The 20010-nt window shown below is 42.7% G+C and overlaps 1 long non-coding RNA gene across 1 annotated transcript in view; it reads right to left on the bottom strand.

Moving 5' to 3' along the window:
• LOC127926078 (uncharacterized) overlaps nucleotides 1-17990 on the bottom strand; it is a 28404-nt gene extending 10414 nt beyond the window's left edge. The window contains exons 1-2 of the long non-coding RNA XR_008123222.1: nucleotides 17657-17990; nucleotides 16649-16764 (exon numbers count right to left, since the gene is read on the bottom strand). This is a non-coding gene — a long non-coding RNA (uncharacterized LOC127926078). The remainder of the gene's footprint in view (nucleotides 1-16648; nucleotides 16765-17656) is intronic.
• Nucleotides 17991-20010: the final 2020 nt, after the last annotated feature.

The raw sequence follows: 20010 nt of genomic DNA, 5'->3' as shown, positions 1-20010 counted from the left end.
TAATCACATAACTCAAATTAACTTCTTGTAATTTCTGTGCAATCTTTTTTTTACTCGATAACTTGCATTGTCTGAAAGCACTCAAAATACACTGAAAACATCCCAAATATATAATATATACAGCTTAAAACCAACAAAGCAATCTAAAAACAAGTTGACATTGAGGTTAACGAAAGTGTGCTTTCTCAATTTACCTAATGTTGCTAACGATCACTTTAGAAAAATCAGGATGTCAATATTCTTTTAATGCTTTTTTGTAAGAAAATCTTAAATTACAGCTTAATTCGAGCAAATTAAGAATTTGAACATTGCAAATCCTGAGATTAACTCTATTTTTTATTTATTTTACATCCCTATAATATATATATATGTAGTTTTTTGTTGTTGACTTTGATCAATTTAAATAAAGACTATTATTAAAATGTTTGCTTTTTGTAATGACGCCCTACGCTGTGCTCCTCCCAAATGTGTGTTCTGTGCTGATTGTTAGTTGTGGGAATAATAAAGTTATATTCTATTCTACATGATGATACTTCTTTAAAATGTTCATTTAGAAGTGGCAATATATAACTTTTTTGAAACACCAACCAAATTCACATAGAAATTGAGTTATAGATCTGTCATTCTACTTAAAACCAAGTCTAAGAAGCGGTAGATATGTTCTACGTGTGCCATTTCCATGCTTCCCATTTTATTTTAGCATTTTTTACTTTCTGTTTTGTACACCAGCTTTAAGCAGCTGAATTAACAATATATTTGGTTATGGAAAATATACTTCACAGCAGTTTAGATGGTACAATGATTATCTACAGTATACTTAGTTATTTTGTCACATAAACTGAAGTGCAACTGTAACTTTAAATCATTGATTTAATCATTCTGGAGATTGCATACGTGGCCGAATCGGTGGAATCGGTGGGGGGAGGGGGGTAGAGTGAGATAAATCAGATAGACAGTGACAGAGAGGAGAGAGAAACAGATTCCAACCAGCTGATTGGCAGAGAACCCAGAGTGGAAATGGAGCCAGTGTGTTTGCAGCTGAGAGGAGACTGAATGGACACACTGTCCATGTGAATGAAAGAGTCTTTCACACAAGCCTGTGACTTGCTCCTCACACACACACCTCACACACACACACACACACACACACACACACACACACACACACACACACACACACACACACACACACACACACACACACACACACACACACACACACACACACACACACACACACACACACACACACACACACACACACACACACACATTGGCCCATGCAGGCCACAGGGTTGGCCATAGAGCAGTCCTCAGTAGAGGTTCAGCTGTGGGGTGAAGAGGTGACTGGTGCCTGAGGTGTGAGGACAGAAAGTGATCTTTTCACTCTTCAGCTTTGGCTCAAATACCAGGGCTGCTGACATTGAACCTGCATTAGAGAGAAGATGAGGGAGCAGGCAGAGCAGAGCAGCCTAGTTTGGTACCATACTAGATGTGCTGTAATAACTCTTCTATAGCAGAGACCTGCAAGTAGGGTTGCAAAGGGTTGGAAACTTTCCGGGAAATGTTAGGTCATTTTCTGGAAATTTTCCCCAAAATATTGCTTATAACAGTGAACCTTTTTTGTGGGATACACATAAGGCAATTCTAGGTCTAGTGGCATATTTTGGTTAAACTATCCCAAATTCAATGGAATTACAACCCTCTGCATGCACAGTGCATTCTTCCATCACATGTGCAGTACACTCTTCCATCACATGTACAGCTTATTCTCAAGATCTTGCACACTAATGAGATGCTATTGAACCCACACTACTACACTGTCTAAGCCAAGGACTACATGCTTTCTGGTAAGTTTTGATTACAATACTGGGTGGGGTGAATATATTTTATATGACATGATTTTTTTGTTAACTAGTAAATAGTAGCCTACAGCAAAGTGTGTTTAAATGATTTCTAACTTGTTAACAATTTCTGCTAGTTAGTTTTTGCTACCATGTGGATTTTAGCTTGCTTGAGCCTGCTAACTGAGGAGTGTTAATTCACCTGTTTCCATACATATTTCATTTTAAAACATTTATCTTATAAAGAAAGTTGATAAATCTATCTGCTAACACTTTTTATCTGTACATGGAAAAATATATATATATTTTTTCTTCTAATCTTCACAGGAAAATGCCACGGGCACTATCTGATGTGTGGAGACTGGCTGACTAATACAAGGGTTGAAAAATTGGTGTCCATCCAGGCAAATTTGAGGCTTTTTGAGCCTGACAATGAGCCATCCTCAACAAGGTTGGAAAGTGACAGTGAAGATGAGGTCTCAGAGTCTGATATTCAAGAGGTGGACATTGAGGAGGTCCAGGGAGAAGACAAGGAAGCCTGAGGAAGACAACCAAAGTTGTAGTTCATCATTTTACAGATGTATGTTGAAAACATTTTTGGGAGATGTGATGGATCATTGGGGTTCATTCAATATTCCCTTTCTTTTGTTGTTCAGTGAAATCACCAATGTGAAGAGTCAACTCATTTAATTAAAGTTCAATTCGTAACAAAATTGTTGTTTTTATTTCTATTGTAAGGATTTAATCATTTTTAATTATGTCTACTTATGATAAGGTAAAAGGTTTATGTGTCGGTCTCTATATGATATGGTAAATATATCCAATGCAAAAAAACAACAACATTTAAATGGTATTAACATTAATTTCTGTTAATTCCCAGGGAAAGTTTCCACCTCTGAATATTCCCCAAAATATACAACCCTACCTGCAAGGGTATTTTCTTCTTGGAGGAGGCATTTACATACAGTGAGGGAAAACAGTATTTGATCCCCTGCTGATTTTGTACGGTTGCCCACTGACAAAGAAATGATCCGTCTATAATTGTAATGGTAGGTTTATTTGAACAGTGAGAGACAGAATAACAAAAAAATCCAGAAAAACACATGTCAAAAATGTTATAAATTGATTTGCATTTTAATGAGGGAAATAAGTATTTGACCCCTCTGCAAAACATGACTTAGTACTTGGTGGCAAAACCCTTGTTGGCAATCACAGAGGTCAGACGTTTCTTGTAGTTGGCCACCAGGTTTGCACACATCTCAGGAGGGATTTTGTCCCACTCCTCTTTGCAGATCTTCTCCAAGTCATTAAGGTTTCGAGGCTGAAGTTTGGCAACTCGAACCTTCAGCTCCCTCCACAGATTTTCTATGGAATTAAGGTATTGAGTCTGGCTAGGCCACTCCATGACCTTAATGTACTAATTCTTGAGCCACTCCTTTGTTGCCTTGGCCGTGTGTTTTGGGTCATTGTCGTGCTGGACTACCCATCCACAACCCATTTTCAATGCCCTGGATGAGGGAAGGAGGTTCTCACCCAAGATTTGACTGTACATGGCCCCGTCCATCGTCCCTTTGATGCGGTGAAGTTGTCCTGTCCCCTTAGCAGAAAAACACTCCCAAAGCATAATGTTTCCACCTCCATGTTTGACGGTGGGGATGGTATTCTTGGGGTCATAGGCAGCATTCCTCGTCCTCCAAACACGGCAAGTTGAGTTGATGCCAAATAGCGCAATTTTGGTCTCATCTGACCACAACACTTTCACCCAGTTGTCCTCAGAATCATTCAGATGTTCATTGGCAAACTTCAGACGGGCATGTATATGTGCTTTCTTGAGCCGGGGGACCTTGCGGGCGCTGCAGGATTTCAGTCCTTCACGGCGTAGTGTGTTACCAATTGTTTTATTGGTGACTATGGTACCAGCTGCCTTGAGATCATTGACAAGATGCCCCCCATGTAGTTTTGGGCTGATTCTTCACCGTTATCATGATCATTGCAATTCCACGAGGTGAGATCTTGCATGGAGCCCCAGGCCGAGGGAGATTGACAGTTCTTTTGTGTTTCTTCCATTAGCAAATAATCACACCAACTGTTGTCACCTTCTCACCAAGCTGCTTGGCGATGGTCTTGTAGCCCATTTCAGCCTTATGTAGGTCTACAGTCTTGTCCCTGACATCCTTGGAGAGCTCTTTGGTCTTGGCCATGGTGGAGAGTTTGGAATCGGATTGATTGATTGCTTCTGTGGACAAGTGTCTTTTATACAGGAAACACGCTGAGATTAGGAGCATTCCGAATCTCAGCTCGTTACCTGTATAAAAGACACCTGGGAGCCAGAAATCCTTCTGATTGAGACGGGGTCAAATACTGATTTTCCTCATTAAAATGCAAATAAATGTAGAACATTTTTAACATGCGTTTTCTGGATTTTTTTGTTGTTATTCTGTCTCTCACTGTTCAAATAAACCTACCATTAAAATTATAGACTGATCATTTCTTTGTCAGTGGGCAAACGTACAAAATCAGCAAGGGATCAAATACTTTTTTCCCTCACTGTAACAAGTATAGAGATTGTCAGTCTACCATCTGAGGGACCGATGAGTACCATCCCTGGGACATAAACTGTCCACAGATCAGAGGTTGAGAAACAGACATGGGCAGATATTTCAATAAACAGGCAGAGGGAGTTAGCTCATCTGCTTTGAACAGCTACACCTCCTCACCCACTGATCCATACACAAGCCCTACAAACAGTATGTGAGAACCTCTACCTCTGCCTCGCATCCCTTCACTATGTGTCTTTTATTAGGGAACATTAGTTTGCTATCCTCCAGAGTTCATAGTTCTTTGCTGAGTCCCAGATGTCACTCTATTCCCTATATAGGGCACTACATTTGACCAGGGCCCACAGGCAGCTGGTGTGTTAGCTGTTCCACCACAAGATGTAAAAGCAATCTGTGTCCCACATGGCACCCCAAATGGCATTTTCCATGCATGCAACATTTTTGCACTTTTCGTGACTTGACCTAAATTGCATACTCTATGAATATGAAGGAGGGGGGCATTCTTATGGCATTGCAAGTAGTAAGGTTTGGGTTTCATTTCCAAAAAGACAAGTGCTGTAGCTTTTAAATGATATGTCACTTTCTATTTACTGACTGAAATGAACAGAGTGGGTACCACAGGTGTACTGTACATCATCCAAAACAACCACTCAGAGTTGAACAGGCTACCCCGCCTACCCCTTTAATGTAGGAGGACACATATGCAAATCATCAGAATAATCAGGTGTGATTGTGATGTCATGCTGTGGGTCAAAAATTCCCTCCCTTCTGAACAGGCTAAAATTCCAGGTGTTTTTTTTAAAGCTCTTACACTAAAAGTGCATTGTCATAATTTTCATGTGTGGAAATATCATTAAAAAACAGGAGAATTGACTGCACTGTCCCTTTAATAACACCCACACGTGAAAATGATTTTGTTCCTGGCCGGGAAAGAGTTTTACTAAATGGATGGCTGAAACACACACACGTACGTACACATGCACGCACATACACACATGCACACACGCAGGCACACATACAGCTGTGAGAGAGAGTCAGCCGGGGCTGGAGTAATATCAATAATAAACCACAGAAAGGAAATTCACTGGCAAGACTCGTCTTGATAACGACATTCCAAGACGTAATGAATCCACTACCGAAAAATAAACAGGAGCCAAACTGTGAATAAACAAGGACAACGGCGATAACACAAAACACGCTAAGACACGCTAGGCTAGCCGCCGTCACTAGCCCAGCCACATGGTCAAAATTACATTACTCCAGATTGTACTCCAGATTGCACTTACTATTGTCATCCTGCGCCAGGGTTTTGGGTTTCCCCTTTGAACAGAACTGTGAAATCCATGCTAATGATTGACACTGAGAGACTGGCTAGCGACGACGCTGGCGCTAATGCTATCGCCTGCAAGGATCTAATGGAGTCCAATTTGTGAAGGACTGGTGCCTGTGGCTGCCAGGGCAGTTTGCATGGCAGAATCAAAGATGGATAGCATCCAAGGGCTTCAAAATTGGGTTATAGGGGCCCCTGTAGAAGATTGACAACACGCTAACACTGAATTGTGGTGTTAGGGGCCTCAGCACAAGATTGACAACACACTCCAAGCTTGCACAGTAACACACAAATACACTGTAGACAAACACACACACTTGTGGTGAATCAACAACACACTACACCAGAACACACCCACGACACCAAGTGTACCCCTACTATAAAGAGTCGGTCTTATGGCCCCAGTGCAATACCATGAACCCATGGTAGAATCCACCCAAACCAAGATAAGAGTCACAACAGAGTCAGCTAACAGCACACGTGATGTTTCTGTGAACTGCTAAATCTCCTCATCAGTGAGTTTCCTCCCATGTTGAGGAAAAGAGGTAGAGAGGAAGGGAGAGGTTGACATGTTGAGAGAAAAAGTGGGAGGGACGGAGGGATGGAGAGGTTGACATGTTGAGAGAAAAAGAGGGAGGGAGGGACATGTTGAGAGAAAGAGAGGGAGGGAAGGGTTGATATAGGGAGATTCACGCTGGGACTGCTGTGAAAACCTGCATTAATGGATAATAACAAGTTAACATACTATTCCCTCTATAACACACACAGAGACCATCTCCCTCAGGGATTTCCATGGTTTTTATTGTGAAAGCCATTTCTCATTTGTGCCTTTATCACAGTATAGAGTGACATCAAATCTACCCCTGACCACTTCCTCTTCCTGTTGACCTCCCAGGTGACTTCCTGTCATCACTCAGTCTGTTGTTTGTAACAGACAGCTGTTCAAACACAATGTGGTTACTGCGTGCCCCCTTAACCCCTCTGTATCCAAACAGGAGCCATGGGAACACCACTCCCACCCCACCCTCCTCTGCCTACAGGGCAGCTACAGTCTCTAGCACACATACTGTGTATCCTTCACTGGATTGCAATGAAAATCTCTGTGGTGCAACAACATGGATACCTGCTCTAGTCTTTGGAGAAAACGCGTTAGCAGTGCTAATACCCTCTGAGTGTTTTGAGTCTCCCTCCACTACAGAGAGAAGGTGTTGATGTCAGGAAGGCTCCAAGAAGAACACCCTGTGATTACGTAGCTGTTACCCCAACACCATCGTCAGAGGGAGATAACAGCCATGTGCCCGTCTATTAGAGGTCGATCGCTTATGATTTTTCAACGCCGATACTGATACCGATTATTGGAGGACCAAAAAAAGCAGATACCAATTAATCGGACGATTTTTTAAATGTATTTGTAATAATGACAATTACAACAATACTGAATGAACACTTATTCAAGTGAATAAAATCAATTTAGCATCAAATAAATAATGAAAAACATATTCAATTTGGTTCAAATAATGCAAAAACAAAGTGTTGGAGAAGAAAGTAAAAGTGCAATATGTGCCATGTAAGAAAGCTCCCGTTTAAGTTCCTTGCTCAGAACATGAGAACATATGAAAGCTGGTGGTTCCTTTTAACATGAGTTTTCAATATTCCCAGGTAAGAAGTTTTAGGTTGTAGTTATTATAGGAATTATAGGACCATTTCTCTCTATACGATTTGTATTTCATATACCTTTGACTATTGGATGTTCTTATAGGCACTTTAGTATTGCCAGTGTAACAGTATAGCTTCCATCCCTCTCCTCGCCGCTACCTGGGCTCGAAACAGGAACACATTGACAACAGCCACCCTCGAAGCAGCGTTACCCATGCAGAGCAAGGGGAACAGCTATTCCAAGTCTCAGAGCAAGTGACGTTTGAAACACTATTAGCGCACACCTCGCTAACTAGCTAGCCATTTCACATCGGTTACACCAGCCTCATCTCGGGAGTTGATAGGCTTGAAGTCATAAACAGCGCAATGCTTGAAGCACGGCGAAAAGCTGCTGGCAAAACGCACGAAGGTGCTGTTTGAATGAATGCTAACGAGCCTGCTGCTGCCTACCATCGCTCAGTCAGACTGCTCTATCAAATCATAGACTTAATTATAACATAATAACACACAGAAATACGAGCCATAGGTCATTAATATGGTCAAATCCGGAAACTATCATCTCGAAAACAAAACATTTATTATTTCAGTGAAATACGGAACCGTTCCGTATTTTATCTAACGGATGGCATCTCTAAGTCTAAATTTTGCTGTTACATTGCACAACCTTCAATGTTATGTCATAATTACGTAAAATTCTGGCAAATTAGTACGCAATGAGCCAGGCGGCCCAAACTGTTGCATATACCCTGACTCTGCATGCAATGAACGCAAGAGAAGTGACACAATTTCACCTGGTTAATATTGCCTGCTAACCTGGATTTCTTTTAGCTGTAACGGCGTTCGTCTGTTGAAGGAGAAGCGGACCAAAATGCAGCGTGGTGGTTACTCATGTTCTTTAATGAAGAATAGACGATACATGAAATAACTAATTATATACAAAACAACAAACGGAACGTGAAAACCTATACAGCCTGTCTGGTGAAACAACTACACAGAGACAGGAACAATCTGTCTGGTTCCCAAAACAACTACACAGAGACAGGAACAATCAAACCCCATACAAAACACACAGGTTAAACCTAGGCTACCTAAATATGGTTTAGGTGGTTAGAGCGTTGGACTAGTTAACCGCAAGGTTGCAAGATTGAGCTGACAAGGTACAAATCTGTCGTTCTGCCCCTGAACAAGGCAGTTAACCCACCGTTCCAAGGCCGTCATTGAAAATAAGAATGTGTTCTTAACTGACTTGCCTAGTTAAATAAAGATGAAATAAAGATGTAAAAAAAAAAAAAAAAAAAAAAAATGTCATCTGCAAAATCTGCGTCCAAAAATACCGATCTCCGATTGTTATGAAAACTTGAAATCGGCCCTAATTAATCGGCCATTCCGATTAATCGGTCGACCTCTACCGTCTATTCTTCTATTCCTGAGTCTACACACACACACACACACACACACACACACACACACACACACACACACAGTCTTCTCACTATTTTCTGTTGCCAATGAACACAACAACAAAGTGTTGACCTGTTGACCTGAGCTAAATCTGTCAAAATGGATGCCTGACTAACAGCAATACCAGTAGTGAACTTTTGTACTCAGTAACCTCTGGAGTCTGAGGCAGAGAGAGAGAAAGAGGGGGAGGGAGAGAGAGATACAGGAAAGACAAAGACAGAGACAGGAAAGAGATTACAGAGAGTGAGAAAGGGGGGATAGAGAGATAGAGACAGGGAGAAAGAGGGGAAGGGAGAGATACAAGAAAGACAAAGACAGAGACAGGAAAGAGGTTACAGAGAGAGAGAAAGGGGGGGATAGAGAGATAGAGACAGAGAGAAAGAGTGACACTGAAAGAAGGAGAGAGAGATCGAGAGAGAGATCAAGAGAAAGAGAGAAATTGAAGAGGAGGAAAGCAGAGCTCTAGGTCTTACAGCACCTCTAGAAAACCACGGCAACAATAAAAGCCCATCAAGCGTGAGTCTAATCCCACATCTGCTTGTCATAATCCAGGCGGACACCCAGCCAAGCATGGACCTACTAACTACAGCCCCCATAACTCCTCACCCTTCTCTAACTACAGCCCCCATAACCCTCCACCCTACTAATCCTCATTTGACCTGACTGACTGGCTATCTGGCTGGCTGGCTGACTCTACTGTCCAATGCCCAAAACATTCCACCACCAAGTTTAATCTTTCCCTCACGCTTCAACAGAAAAACACTTTCAGTGGACATTCTCCATTGAGTTTACATTATAGTACAGGTCAGGAGTAGATTACAGCGGGCCACACAGAGATTCAGAGATTTTGTATCAGTCACGAATTCCGTAAAAAATGGAGACTAACATTGAGCCCAAGACGGTATGGGGCTCATACGTTGCCCGGCAACAGACCATCCGTAATTAGTTTGTTTTTTTGTTTTTTTTAAAGAAAAAGTTTAAATGAGTTAAACTTTTGAAGGATAAATAGATGCCTTCTTCAATTACTGCAGTGGGCTAAATCAGGGCCACACAGAGAGATTATTTGTAGTGTTAAGCAAATCTACTTTGAAACAAAAGTATACACCTCACACACATGGTTATGGACTAATAAAAAATAAAAATAAAAATGTACCATGTCAGATATAGAGTTGAAATGTATAACATCCCAATATTACACTTTATATAGATCACAGAAGACTGAAATATAACAAAACTGTTTGACATTGACACACCAGATGTCGTAAAAAAAAGTATCTTCAATAATTATGAAATTATGAAAAAGTAATAACATTCCACCCATGAGGCCAAAGAGGCTTTTGGTCATTGACTGCAGGAAAGGGCTTCTCTGAGTCCGGGAAAACAGCGTTTAGGGGAGAAAGAGAAGTGTTTTGAGGTCTAACTCACAAATCACTGCAGCATTCTGGAGGCCGGTGCTCTGACTGAGCAAGCTGTGTCCCTTGCTCCTGTCAGCAGCAGTATTTACAGCGACACGTGATCACAAATGTGGTGAAATCAGCACTTTTAAGAGACTTTAAGGAGTTTAGCACGTCGTTTTATGCAGTTAACTCATTACTGGGGCGATATGCAGCTGAGAGAGAGGCACAGTTGGAGTGTGTGTGTGTGTGTGTGTGATAAAGCGGGGGAATGGACAACTGATATATTATGGAGACATGAACTCAACAGAATTACAAATAAACCTGGACATGCTATCTGCTAAAGCACTCAGCTGATATAATGTGTTCCCCTCCATCTGTTCCCTAGGACTCTCTCTCTCTCTCTCTCTCTCTCTCTCTCTCTCTCTCTCTCTCACACACAGGTGTGGCCGGTCAAAGACCCCTGGCAGCTGTGTGTGAGAGAAAGAGAGAAGAGAGGGAAAGAGAGAAGAGAGAGAGAGGGGGAGAGAGAGGGGAAGAGAGAGAGAGAGAGAGAGAGAGAGAAGAGAGAGAGAGAGAGAGAGAGAGAGGAAGAGAGAGAGGAGAGAAGGAGAAGAGAGAGAGAGAGAGAGAGGAAAGAGAGAAGAGAGAGAGAAGACCTGAGAAAAATCCTACCTGAGTGCATGTGCCTGTGTGTGTGCCTGTGTGTGTGTGTGTGTGTGTGTGTGTGTGTGTGTGTGTGTGTGTGTGTGTGTGTGTGTGTGTGTGTGTGTGTGTGTGTGTGTGTGTGTGTGTGTGTGTCTGTGTGTGTGTGTGTGTGTGTGTGTGAGTAGTCATGCGTACATATGTATCTATCCATATTATTTTTATTTATTTAACCTTTAGGGACAATATATTGAAACCTGGGTCTCTTTTGCAAATGCGCCCCGTATTTACAAAAACACATTATACCCAAACTATATACTGTAAATACACATTCAAATACAGTCATGGGAAGCCCAAATAAAACATCACAAATCACCCAGAAAAAAAAGACATTCCACCACAATAAGTCCCCAATCAGAACGGCACCAGAGCAATGGGGTGCATTAACACTAAAAGCAGATTTACCTCGCTCTGTGGAGACCCTAGGAACCTCAACAGTTAACAAATCACATGAATGGATTAGGCAACTCAGGTGTCTATACATCAAAAGCAAAGTTAGATAAGATAGAAGTTTATGAAGTTGGGCCTTGTAAACAAAAAGGTAGTAATGTAGAGACCTACGGGTCTTTAGCGAAGTCCAGCCAGCCTTTTGATACAGGATGATACAGTGATGAGTATTAAAACCTTCACCTGTCACAAAACAAAGGGCACTACGGTAGATGATATCCAAAGGTTTAAGTGTAGTAGCAGCTGCATAAACAAGAACAGATAAAAGGTTGACTGAATGATCTGCTTCCTACGGCTTAGAGAAAGGCACCATCTGTTTCTGTAGAAAAAGACAACTTTAAATCTTAGCTTCTTAACCAGTTCATCTTTGTTTTTAACATTTCAAAGACATAAGTATTTATATGCGGGAACACGTTTGATTGGAGAAACATCTAAAGAGTGAACATGTAGGTCATCTGAAACATTCTGAGAGAGTTTCAAAACAGTATGTATTTAGTTTTCAAGTTTTAAATCAGAAAGGGATTCCTGCATAGCTCTAAAAGCTGACTGTAGTTTAGACACAGTCAGATCAAACAGCCAGATCAACAGCCAGATCAACAGCCAGATCAACAGCCAGATCAACAGCCAGATCAACAGCCAGATCAACAGCCAGATAAAACAGCTAGATCAACAGTCAGATCAACAGTCAGATCAACAGCCAGATCAACATTCAGATCAACAGTCAGATCAACAGCCAGATAAAACAGCTAGATCAACAGCCAGATCAACATGCAGATCAACAGCCAGATCAACATTCAGATCAACAGTCAGATCAACAGCCAGATCAACATTCAGATCAACAGCCAGATCAACAGCCAGATCAACAGCCAGATCAAACAGCCAGATCAACAGCCAGATCAACAGTCAGATCAACAGCCAGATCAACATTCAGATCAACATTCAGATCAACAGTCAGATCAACAGCCAGATAAAACAGCTAGATCAACAGCCAGATCAACATGCAGATCAACAGCCAGATCAACAGCCAGATCAACAGCCAGATCAACAGCCAGATCAACAGCCAGATCAAACAGCCAGATCAACAGCCAGATCAACAGTCAAATCAACACTCAGATCAACAGCCAGATCAAACAGCCAGATCAACAGTCAGATCAGCCAGATCAACAGCCAGATCAACAGTCAGATCAAAAAGCCAGATCAACAGTCAGATCAAACAGCCAGATCAACAGCCAGATCAAAAAGCCAGATCAACAGTCAGATCAACAGTCAGATCAAACAGCCAGATCAACAGTCAGATCAAACAGCCAGATCAACAGTCAGATCAAACAGCCAGATCAACAGTCAGATCAACAGTCAGGTCAAACAGCCAGATCAACAGTCAGATCAACAGCCAGATCAACAGTCAAATCAACAGTCAGATCAACAGTCAGATCAAACAGCCAGATCAACAGTCAGATCAACAGTCAGATCAACAGTCAGATCAAACAGCCAGATCAACAGCCAGATCAACAGTCAAATCAACAGTCAGATCAACAGCCAGATCAAACAGCCAGATCAACAGTCAGATCAACAGCCAGATCAACAGTCAGATCAAAAGCCAGATCAACAGTCAGATCAACAGCCAGATCAAACAGCCAGATCAACAGTCAGATCAGCCAGATCAACAGCCAGATCAACAGTCAGATCAAAAAGCCAGATCAACAGTCAGATCAAACAGCCAGATCAACAGTCAGATCAAACAGCCAGATCAACAGTCAGATCAACAGTCAAATCAACAGCCAGATCAACAGCCAGATCAACAGCCAGATCAACAGCCAGATCAACAGCCAGATCAACAGCCAGATCAACAGCCAGATCAACAGCCAGATCAACAGTCAGATCAACAGTCAGATCAAGTCGGGCAGTAGCAGACATAATACTATCATCTGCATATAGATGAAGTTCACCATTTTTAACAGACGGTGGTGTGTATATACAGTAAATAGTGAAGAGAGCAGGACCCAAAATCAACCCCTGTGGTACACCTTTACATAATTCAAGAAATTCAGACTTAACCCCATCAATCACAACATCCTGAGTTCTGTCACTAAGATAATCATGAAACCATGAACAGGCGACAGAGCTCAGGCCTATTGAGGAAAACGTATAAAATAGCCTGATCAACAGTATCAAAAGTTTTTGACGGGTCCACAAACAAAGTAGCACATTTCATTGTAGTGTGTAAAGCATTGACAAGATCATTAACTACTAGAGTGGTTGCTGTAATATAGTGCTCTGTCCAAGCCTGAACCCTGTGAGGTTTACATTCAAAATTCATTTCTCAGACAAAAAAGAGCAAAGTTGTACATTTACCAAGGATTCAATAATCTTATCTAGAAAAGGAAGCCTTGAAATGGGGTGATAATTATTAAGATCACTACTATCCCCGTCCTTCTGGAGGGGCAGCACAAGAGCCGATTTACATACTTTTGGAATATTTTCTGATAACAATGTTAAATAAAAAATGGGGGTTATTGAGCCAACAATGATGGGCGCTGCACACTTAGACCAGGATCCAATTGTGGATTCCTTGTTGTCTATTGCATCCATGTGTGTACCCATGCGTGCAGGTGTGTGTGTGTGTCAGGGCCGTGGTCACTAAGAGGTTAGGCACCAGATTCAGGGTCTAATTGTATGAGCAGATGAGTGAGAGGGCTGGGAACTAGGAGAGAGCCTTAGCAGACACGCCTGTCCTCACGACACTGGTGGCTTTCATTGTTCTGACTTACTACCCACGCAACGGCTCCACGTGTTACACTCACATACAGACAGAAATGAAATGCAGGACTGGACCTATCAGACAGACACGTCTTTCAGAAACCAGACAATTACAAGTGCTGTAAAGGGGCCCTACATTGGGCTATTGGGAAAACTGAATCAACACTAGAGAGGAGACTCAAAGTTATTCTAATCTCTATGGGTAATTCCCTTTACTCCATACAGACAACATGTAAATACCAATACCAGCATGTTATACAAACAAATCATCAAACAGACTTCCAACTCTATTTTGGTCTCCTGTAGAAGCCTAAAGCAGCGTGTCCAACATCACAGTCAACTGGCAGATTCAGGTTTCAGTGTGATCTGTTTTCAGACACTAGCTTACTACATGTTAACTAGCAAGCCTTGTCTGCATGCCAAATGGTACCCTATTTTATAAAGTGCACTACTTTTGATCAGTGTCCCATTTGGGATGCATCCCTTATCCTAAAAAAAGGCCTCACCACTCAGTGGCAGAGCCCAACAGATCTCTGTTATCACCTGGCCCTCAGCAGCCTGTGTGTGTGTGTGTGTGTGTGTGTGTGTGTGTGTGTGTGTGTGTGTGTGTGTGTGTGTGTGTGTGTGTGTGTGTGTGTGTGTGTGTGTGTGTGTGTGTGTGTGTGTGTGTGTGTGTGTGTGTGTGTGTGTGTGTGTGTGTGCCCGCGCGTGCGTGTGTGTCTGTGTCTGTTTATGTGTGTGTATTAGACACCACTACAACCCACTACTATAATCACTATATATATATATATATATCAACCTTAGGGCTTTTGAGGGTTGATCCTCATAAAGAGAGGTGACATTCAATTCAGCTGGCTCCAAATAGACACATATCCAGGCAGACGAACATCCTCCAACTGTACCATAGCAATGTACTACACACATCTACAATAATATGTACTACACACATCTACAATAATATGTACTACACACATCTACAATAATATGTACTACACACATCTACAATAATATGTACTACACACATCTACAATAATATGTACTACACACATCTACAATAATATGTACTACACACATCTACAATAATATGTACTACACACATCTACAATAATATGTACTACACACATCTACAATAATATGTACTACACACATCTATAATATGTACTACACACATCTACAATAATATGTACTACACACATCTACAATAATATGTACTACACACATCTACAATAATATGTACTACACACATCTACAATAATATGTACTACACACATCTACAATAATATGTACTACACACATCTACAATAATATGTACTACACACATCTACAATAATATGTACTACACACATCTACAATAATATGTACTACACACATCTACAATAATAGCCACACACCTGTATAGACTGAAATAGCCAGGAACAAGAGCTTTGAGATGTGACCATCTCCCTTGTTATATCTGGAGTTATATCTCAGTATATCTGTCCTATTCGGTGTCCTGTGTGAATCTAAGTGTGCGTTCTCTAATTCTCTCCTTCTTTCTTTCTCTCTCTCGGAGGACCTGAGCCCTAGGACCATGCCCCAGGACTACCTGACATGATGACTCCTTGCTGTCCCCAGTCCACCTGGCCATGCTGCTGCTCCAGTTTCAACTGTTCTGCCTTACTATTATTCGACCATGCTGGTCATTTATGAACATTTCAACATCTTGGCCATGTTCTGTTATAATATACATGATGACTCCTTGCTGTCCCCAATCCACCTGACTGTGCTGCTGCTCCAGTTTCAACTGTTCTGCCTTATTATTATTCGACCATGCTGGTCATTTATGAACATTTGAACATCTTGGCCATGTTCTGTTATAATCTCCACCCGGCACAGCCAGAAGAGGACTGGCCACCCCACATAGCCTGGTTCCTCTCTAGGTTTCTTCCTAGGTTTTGGCCTTTCTAGGGAGTTTTTCCTAGCCACCGTGCTTCTACACCTGCATTGCTTGCTGTTTGGGGTTTTAGGCTGGGTTTCTGTACAGCACTTTGAGATATCAGCTGATGTACGAAGGGCTATATAAAATACATTTGAAATTTGAATCTGTGTGTCCCAAACGGTACAGTGTTCCCTATATAGTGCACTACTTAGTAGTGTAAACTACATAGGGAACGTTGAACTGACATCTGTGCCCAGTGGGGAGGTTCTCCCCTCAGACATTCTCCTCCAACATGCTTTGAGAAGGAGGTGAGGACATCAGACTCAAAGAATTAAGGAAATAAAACTGAGATGCACCCTTCATCACTCCCAATCATTTATAACAGAACCAACGTTGTGGAACCCAGGGCCTTTTTCAGGGTTGAACTAGCATTACACTTTACATTAGTTTTACAATTCCACAGTGGGTGTGGCCTCCTCGTCCAATTAGCGGGCCCTACCCACAATTTCGGAAACACTGTGCCATATCAAATTGAATCAAACTTTTATTTAAATGCCACCATGTGAATGGTACCGTACCTGTGCAGCCGAGTAGAGCAGAGAGAGAGCTAGCCCAGTCTCCCAGAGCAGGAACAGGAGTGGTTTCATCTTAGCTCCGCGATTAAACGTGCTGTTATGTGTTGGTGAGGTGCAGCCTGGGATAGGGAGCACATGTTTCAGTCAGTGTCAAGACAGGGGAGAGAAAGGCAAAAACCCAGAAGGTGCACCGCTCTTCCCATCAAATCAAAATATTATTATGGCCAGTCTAATACTTCCACAATACAGTGATGTTGCAAGAACATGTGTGAAAATACAGGAATAGGCGATCAGCTGTCACCGATGATAACGTTAGATTGCATAAATGAGCCTAAATAGAAGGAATCAGATTGAGATTGAATGTATAGCCTATAAAAAATAGAGATATTGGCATATGTGCGTCTGTAAACTACTATGAATGACACTAGGTAGGTCGTTTCTTTGGGTATCAGGGTTCAATATTGCATGAATGTGATTATAACGATGTACTGAAAAGCTGTTGGATAACTGACACATGTAACAGCACAACCGCTACATGGATGGAATCCGAGGAGAAGCGCTTCCCTCCGCTGGAAATAGCATTGGCCAATTATTGATTTATAGCAAATTCATTCGACTTGTCAGAGCTCCCGCTTTCTCGAAAGTTCATTCTAGACAGTGAAGGATGCTCCCGCAGGGTAGGGTAGCTCTAATGGCACAGTTCAGCGATGTCTACGGCAGTATAGCAGGCAGTTCACTTGTCTATAAAACGTATTTCAAATAATAACGATATTGACAACAGCGACAGAGAATGTCTACCTTGTCAAAAAAAATGACGCGGCGTATTTCTACATGTAAACGGTGTTCTGTAAACATAAAATGCCAGAACAACAACAATATTTAGGCTGAAATAATCAACTTGCACTTGGTTAAACTGATTCTGTGGCGCGATAGAGACCATTCACAGGCACCAAATATTTCACAGACATTTGGACAGAATGACAGTACGATGTAACAGATATATAATGTTACCTTCTTTCGGAAGAATGCGCTGCGCTCATGTACAGATCAACATATCCCACTGATTTCTCAAACCTGATTTCCACCCCGCGCGACACTCCCCGATTTCAGAACCGCAACCAAAACTCGCAGTCAAATATGATGTATCAAATCGATACACAACTAATTCGCACACAACAACTAAATATTCCGTTGTGCTGTGGCCTACTACGGAGTCTCAATAAAAGTCTGAATTCTCTCCTTCTTTCTCTCGCTCTAAATGTAGCGCGACTGGGAAGTAGCGATATGGAGCTCCAATAATGACCGGACAAAGTTAGAGCGCTGCGCAGCTGATTGCCGCCCTCGTCCCATCGCCAATATGGATTTGAGAATTGGCTACAGGAGAATAGTGGTACGTGATTATGCCAAATTTGTTCGAGCTTCACGTTTATTCAGTAGATTTCAACATCGTTATCATCATAATGATGATCATAATATTCATCTTCGTCACATTAATAATAACTATAATAACAACAATCATCCTCCTCACCATCATCATCATTCAGATCATTATCCTAATAATCATCATGATCATCATACTCATGATTTTCATCATCATCATCATAAACAATCATCATGCAGTCATCATCATCTCATTTATTACAAGGGGCAAACAGTAAAGAATGAAGATAATGGCAATATTATCACTACACCAGTTTCCAACAGTATGAACTGTAACTAGTTCCATAGGTCTTTTTTCTTACATACCACAGCCACATTTTCATTCTGAAACTAATATAACGTTTCAAGACCTCCCTAATAAACTTGTGTGCCACTGTCACACTGTGATTTTGGGCCTTTAATCAACCCAGATAGGCAAACTCCAGCACAGTTTTGTCTACATCTAAAATGACACCCTATCTCCTATATAGAACACCACTTTTGACCAGAGCCCTATGAGCCTTGGCTAAAAGTAGTAGCGAATAGGGTGCCATTTTGGACTCATATTATGCTGTTGCTGTCACCGCTGCTCACTCGCCTGGCCCTAATACAGGCACTGTAGAGAAGTGGTGTATTACAGCTATCACTCACCATGCCCTGTGGTGTGGCAGATCAAAGTGGCTATTACAACATGCAGGGGAGGTTCTCCTTTATTATGAGGTGAGGAATAGATGTTGGCAAAGCATAGGGGAAATACAGGGGGAGATAGGGCAGTGAGAGGGGGAGGGAGAGATGAGAGAGTGAGGGCAGTGAGAGGGGGAGGGAGAGATGAGAGAGTGAGGGCAGTGAGAGGGGAGGGAGAGATGAGAGAGTGAGGGCAGTGAGATGGGAGGGAGATGAGTGAGTGAGGGCAGTGAGAGGGGGAGGGAGAGATGAGAGAGTGAGGGCAGTGAGATGGGAGGGAGATGAGTGAGTGAGGGCAGTGAGAGGGGGAGGGAGAGATGAGAGAGTGAGGGCAGTGAGATGGGAGGGAGATGAGAGAGTGAGGGCAGTGAGAGGGGAGGGAGAGATGAGAGAGTGAGGGCAGTGAGATGGGAGGGAGATGAGTGAGTGAGGGCAGTGAGAGGGGGAGGGAGAGATGAGAGAGTGAGGGCAGTGAGAGGGGGAGGGAGAGATGAGAGAGTGAGGGCAGGAGATGGGAGGGAGATGAGTGAGTGAGTGAGACGAGTGAGGGCAGAGAGGGGAGGGAGAGATGAGAGAGTGAGACGAGTGAGGGCAGTGAGATGGGAGGGAGATGAGTGAGTGAGACGAGTGAGGGCAGTGAGAGGGGGAGGGAGAGATGAGAGAGTGAGACGAGTGAGGGCAGTGAGAGGGGGAGGGAGAGATGAGAGAGTGAGACGAGTGAGGGCAGTGAGAGGGGGAGGGAGAGATGAGAGAGTGAGACGAGTGAGAGCAGTGAGATGAGTGAGTGAGACGAGTGAGGGCAGTGAGAGGGGGAGGGAGAGATGAGAGAGTGAGACGAGTGAGGGCAGTGAGAGGGGAGGGAGAGATGAGAGAGTGAGGGCAGTGAGATGGGAGGGAGATGAGTGAGTGAGACGAGTGAGGGCAGTGAGAGGGGGAGGGAGAGATGAGAGAGTGAGGGCAGTGAGATGGGAGGGAGATGAGTGAGTGAGACGAGTGAGGGCAGTGAGAGGGGGAGGGAGAGATGAGAGAGTGAGACGAGTGAGGGCAGTGAGAGGGGGAGGGAGAGATGAGAGAGTGAGACGAGTGAGGGCAGTGAGAGGGGGAGGGAGAGATGAGAGAGTGAGACGAGTGAGGGAGAGATGAGAGTGAGACGAGTGAGGGCAGTGAGATGGGAGGGAGAGATGAGAGAGAGACGAGTGAGGGCAGTGAGAGGGGAAGGGAGAGATGAGAGAGTGAGACGAGTGAGAGCAGTGAGATGGGAG

Source organism: Oncorhynchus keta, unplaced genomic scaffold (genome assembly GCF_023373465.1).
Source record: "Oncorhynchus keta strain PuntledgeMale-10-30-2019 unplaced genomic scaffold, Oket_V2 Un_contig_6736_pilon_pilon, whole genome shotgun sequence".
NCBI lineage: Eukaryota > Metazoa > Chordata > Actinopteri > Salmoniformes > Salmonidae > Oncorhynchus > Oncorhynchus keta.
The sequence above is the reverse complement of the archived record's forward strand: the minus strand, read 5'-3'. Positions and strand labels throughout refer to the sequence as shown.